Below are 11,360 nucleotides of genomic sequence, written 5' to 3'. Positions count from 1 at the left end.
TGTCTGTTGATCTCTGTATAGGGCGGCTTAAATACTCGGCCGCCTGTTGACTGTCGGTTGATAGCGGCTGAACCGCGATCCATTATTTAGAACAATAGAAACCGGAACCTGGCAGAATCGGCGGGCAACCGCGAGTTTTGAAGCCGTTCCTTACCAATTCTGATCATAGACCCTGCACAAATAGCAGAATCTATGATCTGACAAGACTAAATGAGAAGTTGACATACAATTGTACAGACAATCATGGACAAAACGGAATAGGAAACTAGTTTGATTTACTGAGGTGATGTTATCAGCCGCAATGGTTTGCACTGGTTTCTGGGAAAGGTCTGCTTTCTCCTCTTGCCACCTGTAATCAAACAACACATTCTACTAATCTAACCATTCCCTACTGGAAAACAATATTGTTTTTAAAATAAACTTTAGATTGATGTAGATGTTCTCTTGGATGTTGCAAAACCATACGATGTAATTAACAGAACCAAAAATGAGCTAGTCCAATGAAATTCATACATCCCCTATGGAAAACATGACCTTAATCTCCCACACAGGGATTATGAATTTCAAATTGGGTTACTTGAATGAGTGACTCCATTTGAAATTCCCACAACCGCAAGTTTAAGGTCATGTCTCCCATAGGGGGTGTATGGATATCAACTGGGAGAACCAAATAGAAAGTAGGTAGTAAGGTGAAAATACAATATTTTGAGCGATAATTTTTGCCCTGTCTTCCACTTGTTCCAAGACGTTGTTTCAATGTGTGTTTTCTTTTCTTAAAATATATAACCCAAAAACCATTTCATGCATTGGTTATCAACTCATGCACTATTTACCTTATATCAAACATAATGCGTCTTGTAACGTCTTGGTGGTAAAGTTGGAGTCAAACATCTTTGACGATCATAATCTCCTCTAGTCGGTGATCCATACAGAAACCTATCAGAATCTCCTCTCGAAGAAGCAGCAGCAGCACCAATATATCCTTCAGATTCCCTTCGCGGAGGTGTTCCAATATATCCTTCAGATTGTGCCTCCATTAGCACTTGGTCCATTAGTAATCTATGAGTTGGAGTTCCCTGCAATGAAGTACTCCCACCACATGCATTATGTATAGGAGTCCCTTGATAACTTGGTCTATCAATATCTTCACTCATTGTAGTATTATCCACGGATTCTTTGTCTAGTTCTATACATCTAACAGGACTATCAGTAGATTGAGTATATGAGTCTCTTCTAATTGGGGTCCTTAGATACGGAGGTTCTGAATCTCTTAGACTAGGTGTACCTCCTATGTAAGATCCATCAAATTGATCAAATTCGCCGGCTCTGGAAGGTGCAAGAATGTACTGGCGTTCCAGTACTTCACCACCTTGATAAACAACTTCAGTCTGTGATGTACTTGGACGTTCTAATGTCATATAAAGTCTATTTCCATCAATGCGGTATTGAACATTGGACATATCTGGCATGTCTGGCAGGTCTTCCTCAGGAGGCACACGTTGTTCATCCAAAGCAAAACAATAGCGGATAAGTAATACAATTCCAAACACAAAAAACACTAGTGCTAGTAATCCCGCGATGACGGTTGCGATGGTCCATCGGAAAACAGATTCGGCGGTCATATCTGCGCATATCTCATGACATTCATCATCGTCGACGACAGTATTATTAGTTAGCAATGTATATTTTGGCTCTGTTAACTCGTGGAGCCACCGAGCTCAGATCGTTAGCGCGTCGGTGTGGGATGAGGTATACATCATGGTGGGTCCCGCGTGGCACTAATGAGCCGATATACTAGGGTAATGTTTACTCCTAATTTCACAAACGAACATCGCGTCTTTGTGGCTCAATTTTGCTTGAAAAGAAAATTCGGAATAAACACTATTTTCTTTGATCACCCTGGTCTGTAGCAATTCCTCTGTGCTACCAGTTTGAGTCCAATCTATACTCACGGTAGGTTTTCCTGATTCTGAACTACAATTTAGTATCATGGACTCCCCTTCCATGATGTGTTGTGGACCTGGAGGAGCACAGACTGGATAAGCATCAGATGGGAAGTATTGAATATCAATAAACACTGAATCTACTTTATCCACAAAAAAGCTATTCTCCTGGAAAAGACTACATATATATTCACCTTCATCAATGCGTTTGGCATTAGTAATTGATAAGAAGTAAACATCCGAACCGTCTTTTAATTTGCGATGAGCTAGAAAGTAGTGTGTATATGAAACAAGAAGCGTTTTCCCTATTGCAATTTTTTCTATATCTCCTCCACGATTTCGTCTTGTGATGGTCACATCTTGCTTAGCACTTGCTTTCCAAATTTGACAATGTAGTGACAGAATTCCATCTTCTTTTACAAGTTGTAAAGGTGCCGTTGCTGTGACAATAGTTTCAGCTTGAGCTCCTATATCTTCTTTGATAATGATCAATATAATAAACATACAAATAGTTGAAAGAAAACTCAGCACCATGTTTGTTGTTAAAATTAATATCCAGCTCCGTTATAAAATACTATTACAGATGTATAGTAACTACCTTACTCTTGAAACACTCTTCTTATATTAACAGCAGCGTGTGGTATGACTATGCCAGGCTAGTTTTTAATCCATGCCTATCTGTCTATCAGCAAGTAAAAACGATGCATGTCCGCCAATGCAAAGCACCCGATTAAGCGCATACTGTTTTGTATATGCAGCATCGAGTGTATTTGCTTCTTACTTTAATTCCAGCTGACCAAGAAGTAATTAATGCTTCGCTTTTATTTCATTACTCACCTCGTTGACCATTTAGCGTTTATCAATTCAAAAAAGAGTTATATAGTGTAGGACGCACGCTTGCACTCTCAATTGTAGTGACCAGACCACTTAATAACAAACACACCGGTGATAAATTCCATTACATAATGTACAGGTGCCACTGAGTATGAACTCACTCTAAACAAGATGTATGAAATTATATATCCAAGTTCATCATCAATCGAAACACTTTAAGCCAAATGAAGTACTCATTGCTTTTATTATTACGCCACGCTTTCATCTGCCAAGACGTTGCTTGTATTATATCCTCGCATATATTATTACATTCCGATATATCTGTAGTTGCGCGCGTCTTTGGCAGTACACTACTGGTTGGTGCAGTATAGGATAACCCGATCCTGACACTTGTAACTTTGACTATTAGTGAAACACAATGCACTCGTCAAGTCAGATATAAATCAAATACACCACGATATGACTAACCAAGATTTTTCCAGGTAAGATTAATCGCGACGCTTTCTGATAAGAATGCAAACTGTATCTCTTTAGAGTAGCAGATTGATTATCATATAAATTATCTGGAAGCTTAGGCACGCCTTTCAATTCAAAAGCAATATTGAGACTGGTACCAGGTCATTTCTGGTTAGTTTCAAAACCCCTGGCAATATTATCCTCTAGTGGTCAATCCTTTTGAAATGAAAAATGCAAATATCATCTTTCCCAGTAGCATCCCCTCAGAGGATGTTCATTAGCACGTTTCGGTATCTTCTTAGCATACAAAAGGTGGCATTCAGTTTATGAGATTTTAATTGGAACCGAATCATTACGGATGCCACAATTTAAATTTGACACTGCTCATCCGTTGGTCCAGTCGATGAAATTCACTAGATGCTCACGATAACCATTTAAATGTAAATAGCTCCGGTTGATTAAAATAAATGAGAACAGATATTAGTTGAGAATGTCATATTTTAATTAAAATCTAAAGTACATCGTTTATCATCCAAAAATTTATTAAACATTTTTGGTAGTAGAGTTTATTGACTCTCTTGTAACATCTCATCAGAACAAAGCCGATAAAATTCCGTTTGCTCACGAGAAGTCAATGTGGAGTAGATTTTATTCCAAAAATGCCATAAACTAAAACATCACATCGTTCCTCCTCAAGCCAATGAAATTCGGTAATAGTAGCTGGTGGTGTATCGCTTGAAAGTTGCCATTGGTTTGAATGGTGTATCCTTTATCATCAGACTTAATTGGTTTAGCTCATAAGAAATCAATAAAACAGATTTTAATTTACGAATGCCAGAGTATAAATATCACACCGTTCTTCTTCCTTTAGCCAGCTGATGAAATCCAGTAGTAGTACTCGGTGGTTTGTACACTAGCAGTTTGAATACTTGCAATCATCGCGATGGTTTAAAGATGCATTATATTTGAAGTGTTTGAATACAGGAGTGTTGAGTTCATCAAGGGTGTCCACTGTACTCGAAGAAGAAGCGCGGAATTCCGCGCTGTCTCATTGGCCCGCAGGCTTTGCGAGGTATTTTTTATCTCTCGTGTTATTATGACAAGAGCCTGCTATGGCATGCAAATTAATATATGATTGGGGGTGATTAACTTAGCGAACATTTGATGATTTTAGTCTAAATATAACAGAGGTAGTTCCTGGATTAGGTTGTTTAAAATCAAATTTCCATTGATATTAAATCAAATAGTGCTTACCCGCGGTTTATGATTCATATGTAGCAGATTTTTTTCAGTAATTATTCCTGATTTGATTAATAATAGTAGAGTTTAGGGGCAATATTACATGTGAACTGAACCTGAAACTTTTAAAACAGATGCATTTTATTTCTTATAAAACTCGGATAGACTCAAAACATGCTGTGGTGGCGCAGTTGGTTAACATGCGAAAGATATGACTCGGAGGTCGTAGGTTCAAGTCCCATCCACACATTTTCTTAATTCGAATATAATACATATTGCTTTCTGTAAACAGCCTGTTTTAGAAACTATCATGATTATAATCACAAATAATCTTTTTAAATTCACCTTGAACTTACAAATGACTTTACTGGACTGTATTTAATCAAAATATTGTTATACTTTCTCCAATGCAATTATGCAGAATTTGACTTTGGAAGGTTGTTTTTATGTTGATAAAGGCATATTATGAATACATTATCCTATCCTCTTAAATGTTGTTGTTTTTTATTTTCCTCTGCTTAATGAAAAATAGATTAATTGGCCAACTGTTGATTCAGCAAGTGACCAAAATTTTGTCATTGAATCCCATATACAGGCTGCATCAAAATGTTTGGTACTCATCAGTTTTTGATGTTTATTGAAAAACCTTTCTTTGATATGCAACATTGCATCCTTTTGAAATGCCCAGGATATAGTTCCATGACCTTTCGGAACATTCATCTATAAATAAGGTAGCTCCTATATGTTGCATTTTCTTGTGGTAGTCTTGTTCATAATCATTGGAAACTGCTGGGTACCAGTCATTTTGATACACCCTGTATTATGTGTTAGGAACACTTCGATTAAAACAGGTCCCCTTTAATTTTAACTTAATTTTGTATTATCAATTTCCTAAAAGTATTTTCATTGTCTTTCCTAACAAAAACAATTTGCTTTAAATACGATTGCCATTAAATTGAACTTTAAAAAGGTTAAGAGTGTTGCATGAAAACCGGAAACACACTTAAACAAAGCAAACAAATTGCTTTGATTTTGCGAAATTGCCGGAATGTCAAATTAGAATGATGCAGATTGTTTTGATTATTAATGTCAGTTGGAGTGTAACGCACTCTACTTATTTATTATGAATATATGTTGTAGTGATGAAACAGAAATAGCATACATGTCTTTATAGCGTGTTTTAACTTAAGGGTATAGAGTTGTTAATCAGAGTAAAGGAATATAATTTATAAGCTTATGATTATTTTTATCTACAATATCATCAAAGCTTACCTTTAAGTAGCATTAATTAATGTTAATCAAATCAAATACAGTACACGAATCCGTCTTGTATAAGACAGCCAGAAACCTGTTTCATAACACACTCAAATTTGATTGTAAAATGCATTTTACATATCACCAACCGCATGAATGATGAATTTCGCTTTATAACAAAAATGTTTTTTGACATTTATTTCAAGATTATAACTTAAACACAGAGCTCGACTTGAAACGTGACTTTATAGCAGCTGCATATTTACATCCTCCGCTTTTTTTTCGGAAACGTTTCATATCTCTTAATACCCACACCATTCATTATCTATATATCATTAAATTGCATATTTTCTTCTACACATTATATTGAGGCAACGCACCGTACATAGCAGACACATGGCACAGGAGTGCACAACCGGTATTATTCTTATTCATAAATCAAAATAAGGCATCATTGAGAAAGGGGCCAACTGTTCCCCATTATTCACGCATATATGACTGCACTATGCTTCACTTTTCAGACGACTGCGGATGTCATAGCCTAGATTAATACGAAATTTTCTCGATATGGGCTATTCCACTTGAAATCCATACACCCTCTGTGGAAGACATTACCTTAATATCCCACACAGGGGGTGTATGTTTCAAATGGAGTCATTCATTCAGGTAACTCAATTTGAAATACATACTCCCTGTATGGGAGATTAAGGGTAAGTCTTCCACAGGGGGGTGGACGTATTTCAAATGGAATAGCCTAATACATGAACTCTAAAACGTCGTAGGGGGTGGTCACCAACCCACTCCATCTCTAACCCTTCAACTTCGATAGCCTACCCTACCTCCGGGTAAATTAGAGTAGCCAAATTTTAATCGTTGAAGTGAGCGTATTGGATGGCCCTAAAATTACATAGAGGTGTTTGGTCACCTTCTTTTGAGTTTTAGTACAACAGGGGACGCAGGGTTGATGTATATCTTGGAAACCACTGGAGCAATTCTTAATTTGTTTTTGCTTATCCTTAACTTAACCCATGTATGTTCCGTTCTAGTGCTTGCTGGATGTGCAGAACAAGATTCCTTCTCCAATATTAGCTACCCGTGGGACGTTTTTATATGTCTTCCCTACATAGATGTTCACATGCTGCATACTTGCCCACGGTGCTATACAAGCTAGCTAGCGCTAATTCCAAGAGATAAGCCCCGTGCTATTGTCCACTAGATATTTAAGGAAGCACCGCCACGTTTACCATTATTCTGAACCTAGGGAAGGTACTTTTATCAAATTTCATCCCACAGTGCTCATGAACAAGCTAATTACATACTATCTTTCCCATGGTCAGATATAGATCTAGGTCCATTCAATATTAGTAGTCCAGGGGTGTCCCTATCCTCAGGTCAACTAGATATATAAAGGAAAATCGTTAAGTTACCCAATATTTCGAAATGGCACTCCCGAGTTACCCCGGAGGTATACATAGCATTTTGCTACTACTGCATGGACAAGAAATCTAGCTGTGTGTAAAGATATAACAACCTTACCAGTGAAAAAACCGGGAACGGCATGTATCGGAATGCAAATCCAATTTCGGCAAATTCTCTTGTCTGCAGGACTGGATGGCAGATCAATATCCAATGCAAATGCAAAATGTATGATCAGTTATGTCCACAGGCGAGTAAGCTGACACGGTTCATGAGGAAGCAAAGTGGGCCATACATTACCTACCTACCACCGTGAATATTAGTCTATATGGACTTGTCAGTATTAAAAGGACGCATCAACCAATATATTACTATAGCTCCTACTAGTAACTGCTATGTGTCAAATTTACGCTCCAAACTAAAAAATGCAATATCTGTAACATAAATGAGAATATAGATACTGCCTTTTATTTAGGGGTAAAATCAAAACTCGACCGGCGGTTGACCGGCGGTTGGACCGCGTTCCACAATAGAAATCAGCTCTAACCGGACGAAACCGCCGGTCGAGTTTTGATTTCATCCCTTGAGTTTTTATACGTCTGGTTGTTTTTAAATTTGGCTATTCCATTTAATATATACACCCCCGAAAGACATGACCATAATCTCCCACACAGGGGTGTAGTTTTCAAATGGAATAATTCATTCAGATATCAGATATTCCTATCTAAAAGTCACACTCCCTGTGTAGGAGATTAAAGTAATGTCTTCCGTAGGGGGTGTATGGATTTCAACTGGAAAAACCCATTGCAAGTAAGTTGTAAATAATATTGCAACTGCCTTTTATTGGCGGTTTTTAGCAGTCTGCTATCAAAGCAAACATTCCATATCTTTTTCTTCTGCTTCTGCTTTAGTACTCCTCAGCGCTGCAATTTATAGCCAGGCGATATTTATCAGTAAATATCATTGCAGATACATTTACTGGATTCAAAGTAAAACAAAATATCAGCCGTTAATTAAGAGAACAGATACCAGTGTTTTTACTCAGAAAGGACAGAATTAAAACAACGTCTGTTTTATCGTTTATGTACTTTTTGTAAAAAAATGAGAAATATGTCAACGCATAATTGCAATATGTTGTACTTCACCTCACAGTTGTTTGATGGCATGTAAACTGCAGTCACATTTTAAGAAAAGGTGAACAATGATGGCGCTATTTAATCTTGTTTAAATTTTAGAAGGGGTAGACACTTGTATAATTGCATTAAAACATCGGAAAAAAGACTAACAAATGGGAAAAAATCAAGCTTTATATCATTAAATGTAAGGACTAACTAAAATGTATGTAAATAGCCCCCTCAATTTGCACACAAATGTACACTTTATAGAACACAAAATGCAGAAAAAGATGAATAATTAGATATAGAACCAGAATCTATATTACGTGTATATATTTAATAGTGTGATAACTGTTGGTATTGTCCAGGTCTAGAATAGAACATTATGTAATGTTTTGTTAGAAAAATCAATAAACGAACACATCAAACAATCGTTGACCTTTGTTGGACGTAGTCCTCTTTCTGACCCTGCCATATCTTCCTGTCTCTTGCCTGTTTTGTCCTGGGATATGTCGTTAGCTATTAAAAGCAGAATAGATTCATGAACCAAAAACCAGATGTTTTGTGCAATACGGTTATAATTTTTCCACCACAAGGCAGCTATTATTTCATTTTCCACATACGTCATTTTACGATCAGCATGTCAACACGTTACTGTAGCATAGTAGCAGAACATCTTTTTGATATGAGTGTATGCATAATTTATAATATGGGGATGAAAGAATGCCAGCTAGCGTGATGATATTTCAGTTGGTAGTATAGCACTACCTGTGAATAGCTTTGCGCTTTTTATTTATAAGTTTGACACTCAAGGAAACTTTAGGCAGCTTGTCTAGGATTATGGATGACAAAAACTGCCACTATTGTCAGAATCATACACATTTTATATTTAATAAAGCGATCATACGGATTTTGAGTAAGACTGAGGAAAAAAATACGAACCTTTTTGTCTGATGTTTCTTCAAATCTTTTCTTTCCAAATCTCAAATTCATGTCCAAATGTAAGTTTGGACAATTATGTATTGGGGTTGATTAGTGGCTTGGTTTTATTCCTTTTTTATTAGAGCAACTGGACTATTTTACTTTGGCTCCAATGGTCACTTGACTGTTTGTTTCTCGCTTTTTTATCGTTAAGCGAAGCCCAAACAGGCAGAAAATGTTTTGCATAACAATCAAGCGACTTAATGTTGGTCTTATGAGGAATATGCGATTTACTTACGTTTTATAGCATGTACCTTACATGTTTAAATGTCATGAACTTATGAAATACACATCCCTGTGTGGTATTTCCTTTTATTTTCAACACGTGTTAAACATATTTTCAAGTTGAATGTCAAAACAGAAATATTTGTAATTAATTTGTTTTCCAGGACATTGTTAACGTCTCAGGTATTAGAATCACTCGCTTTGCAACACATATACCGGATGGATCATTATTGCTGGCGCAGATCATTTCCACCTACTTATTTTACTGACATTAATGGCATGGCGGTCAAGTTGTGAAAAATGAGTCGAATTAATTACAAGCTAAAAAAAATTACCTCATCTAACAAATTGAGACATGACAATAACTTACCACGCTAATGCAAACGGTATACTGAGTACATTCATTTTTCATGGCGAACCATGGTGTGGAAAGCTTACATTGGTGCCGAATTTGATACAGCATGATTAAGAAAGTATATTACGTGCTAATCAACTTAATCTGCAAGATTACGATTAATGACAGTAAATACTGTATTACTCTTTGTCTCTTGTGTGTCTTGTTGTGTTCATCCTTCCATTCGTACAACTAGACAATGGACTATGAAATCTACACTACCCCTGTGGAAAATTTTGGAAATATCTTCCACAGGGGGAGTATGTTTTTCAAATGTAATTGGTCAGAGTTAATCATTTTGAAACCAATATTCCCCCTGTATTATGGCTTTGCCTGTATCTTCCACAACTGGAGTAAGTATTTCAAATGGAAGTTACCCAATTGTGTATTATATTCAAAGTTAATACTCCCTCTCGTGACAGACTTTAGCTAAATCTTCCACAGGGGTATTGTGGAATTTAAATGGAATAGCCCAATGTATAATACGAAGTTCAATGTTCTACCTTTATTTCTTTATGGCTAACCAAGAAGGAAAGCTTACATTACTAACAATACTGATATTGAGCCTAAATGAACCCAATAATAATACGGTATTGTAACAATTGCAATATTAACAAGTTAGAATCTCGAGTATTAGAGTCACCAACTTTGCAACTAAATATCTGGCCTTCGATCGGTTAGACGATAAGTTCTAGTGAATGTAATTTTTATTTCAACTTATTTACTAACATTATTGATATGAAAGTGTTAGAAGTAAAATATAATTTGGCGAACCATGATGTGGGAAGCTTACATTAATTAGAAACGACTTTGATGAAACACTATCATGAAAGTTCTACTCATAAATATATGGGCTTATAAAGAAAACTAGAAAAATAGCAATTCTCAAGGCTTTTTTACTGAATTATGTAAATACAGCACATCAGAATTACGTAAATAAGAGTAAAAAGAATAATTCAAAAAATAATTTCCTGTTCAAACATTCCCATGAGTGACAATTGTACTCGGATGTTCAAGGCTGACATTAATGCAGGCTTCCCAATTCTGAAGAACCTTCGAATGCCGATTTTGATCGCCTCAATTCACACATTAGATGACAGGTAAAAGATCGGGGTAAAAATAAATGATGGCCTTTGGTTTCAGTTTTAGAAAGCCCCCGATGAAATATTTCCATACAAGACCCAATCTTTTCACATAGACATAATAGAACTATTTTAATTTCTTGACGATTTAAATTTAATTACTGTGATACGTATTCTGAAAGGTCAGTGAACTGTTTATGTTTTAATCTCAATTGGATTAAATGTTGTGAAGTCAGTCGCCATCATGTTTTAGAGGCCCATGTTTATTTACATCACACAATTCTTGCATGCCTTAAGCTTTTCATCGCATTACAGCACACGTGAAGATTTTTAAGCACTAAAGTTGAAGCAGTTATATTACTCTATTTCTCCTTTTTGGGTCATGGGTAGGGAATATGTTATAAAAGACAGCATATTTCGT

The sequence above is a fragment of the Amphiura filiformis genome, chromosome 15, assembly GCF_039555335.1.
Source record: "Amphiura filiformis chromosome 15, Afil_fr2py, whole genome shotgun sequence".
NCBI lineage: Eukaryota > Metazoa > Echinodermata > Ophiuroidea > Amphilepidida > Amphiuridae > Amphiura > Amphiura filiformis.
The sequence above is the reverse complement of the archived record's forward strand: the minus strand, read 5'-3'. Positions refer to the sequence as shown.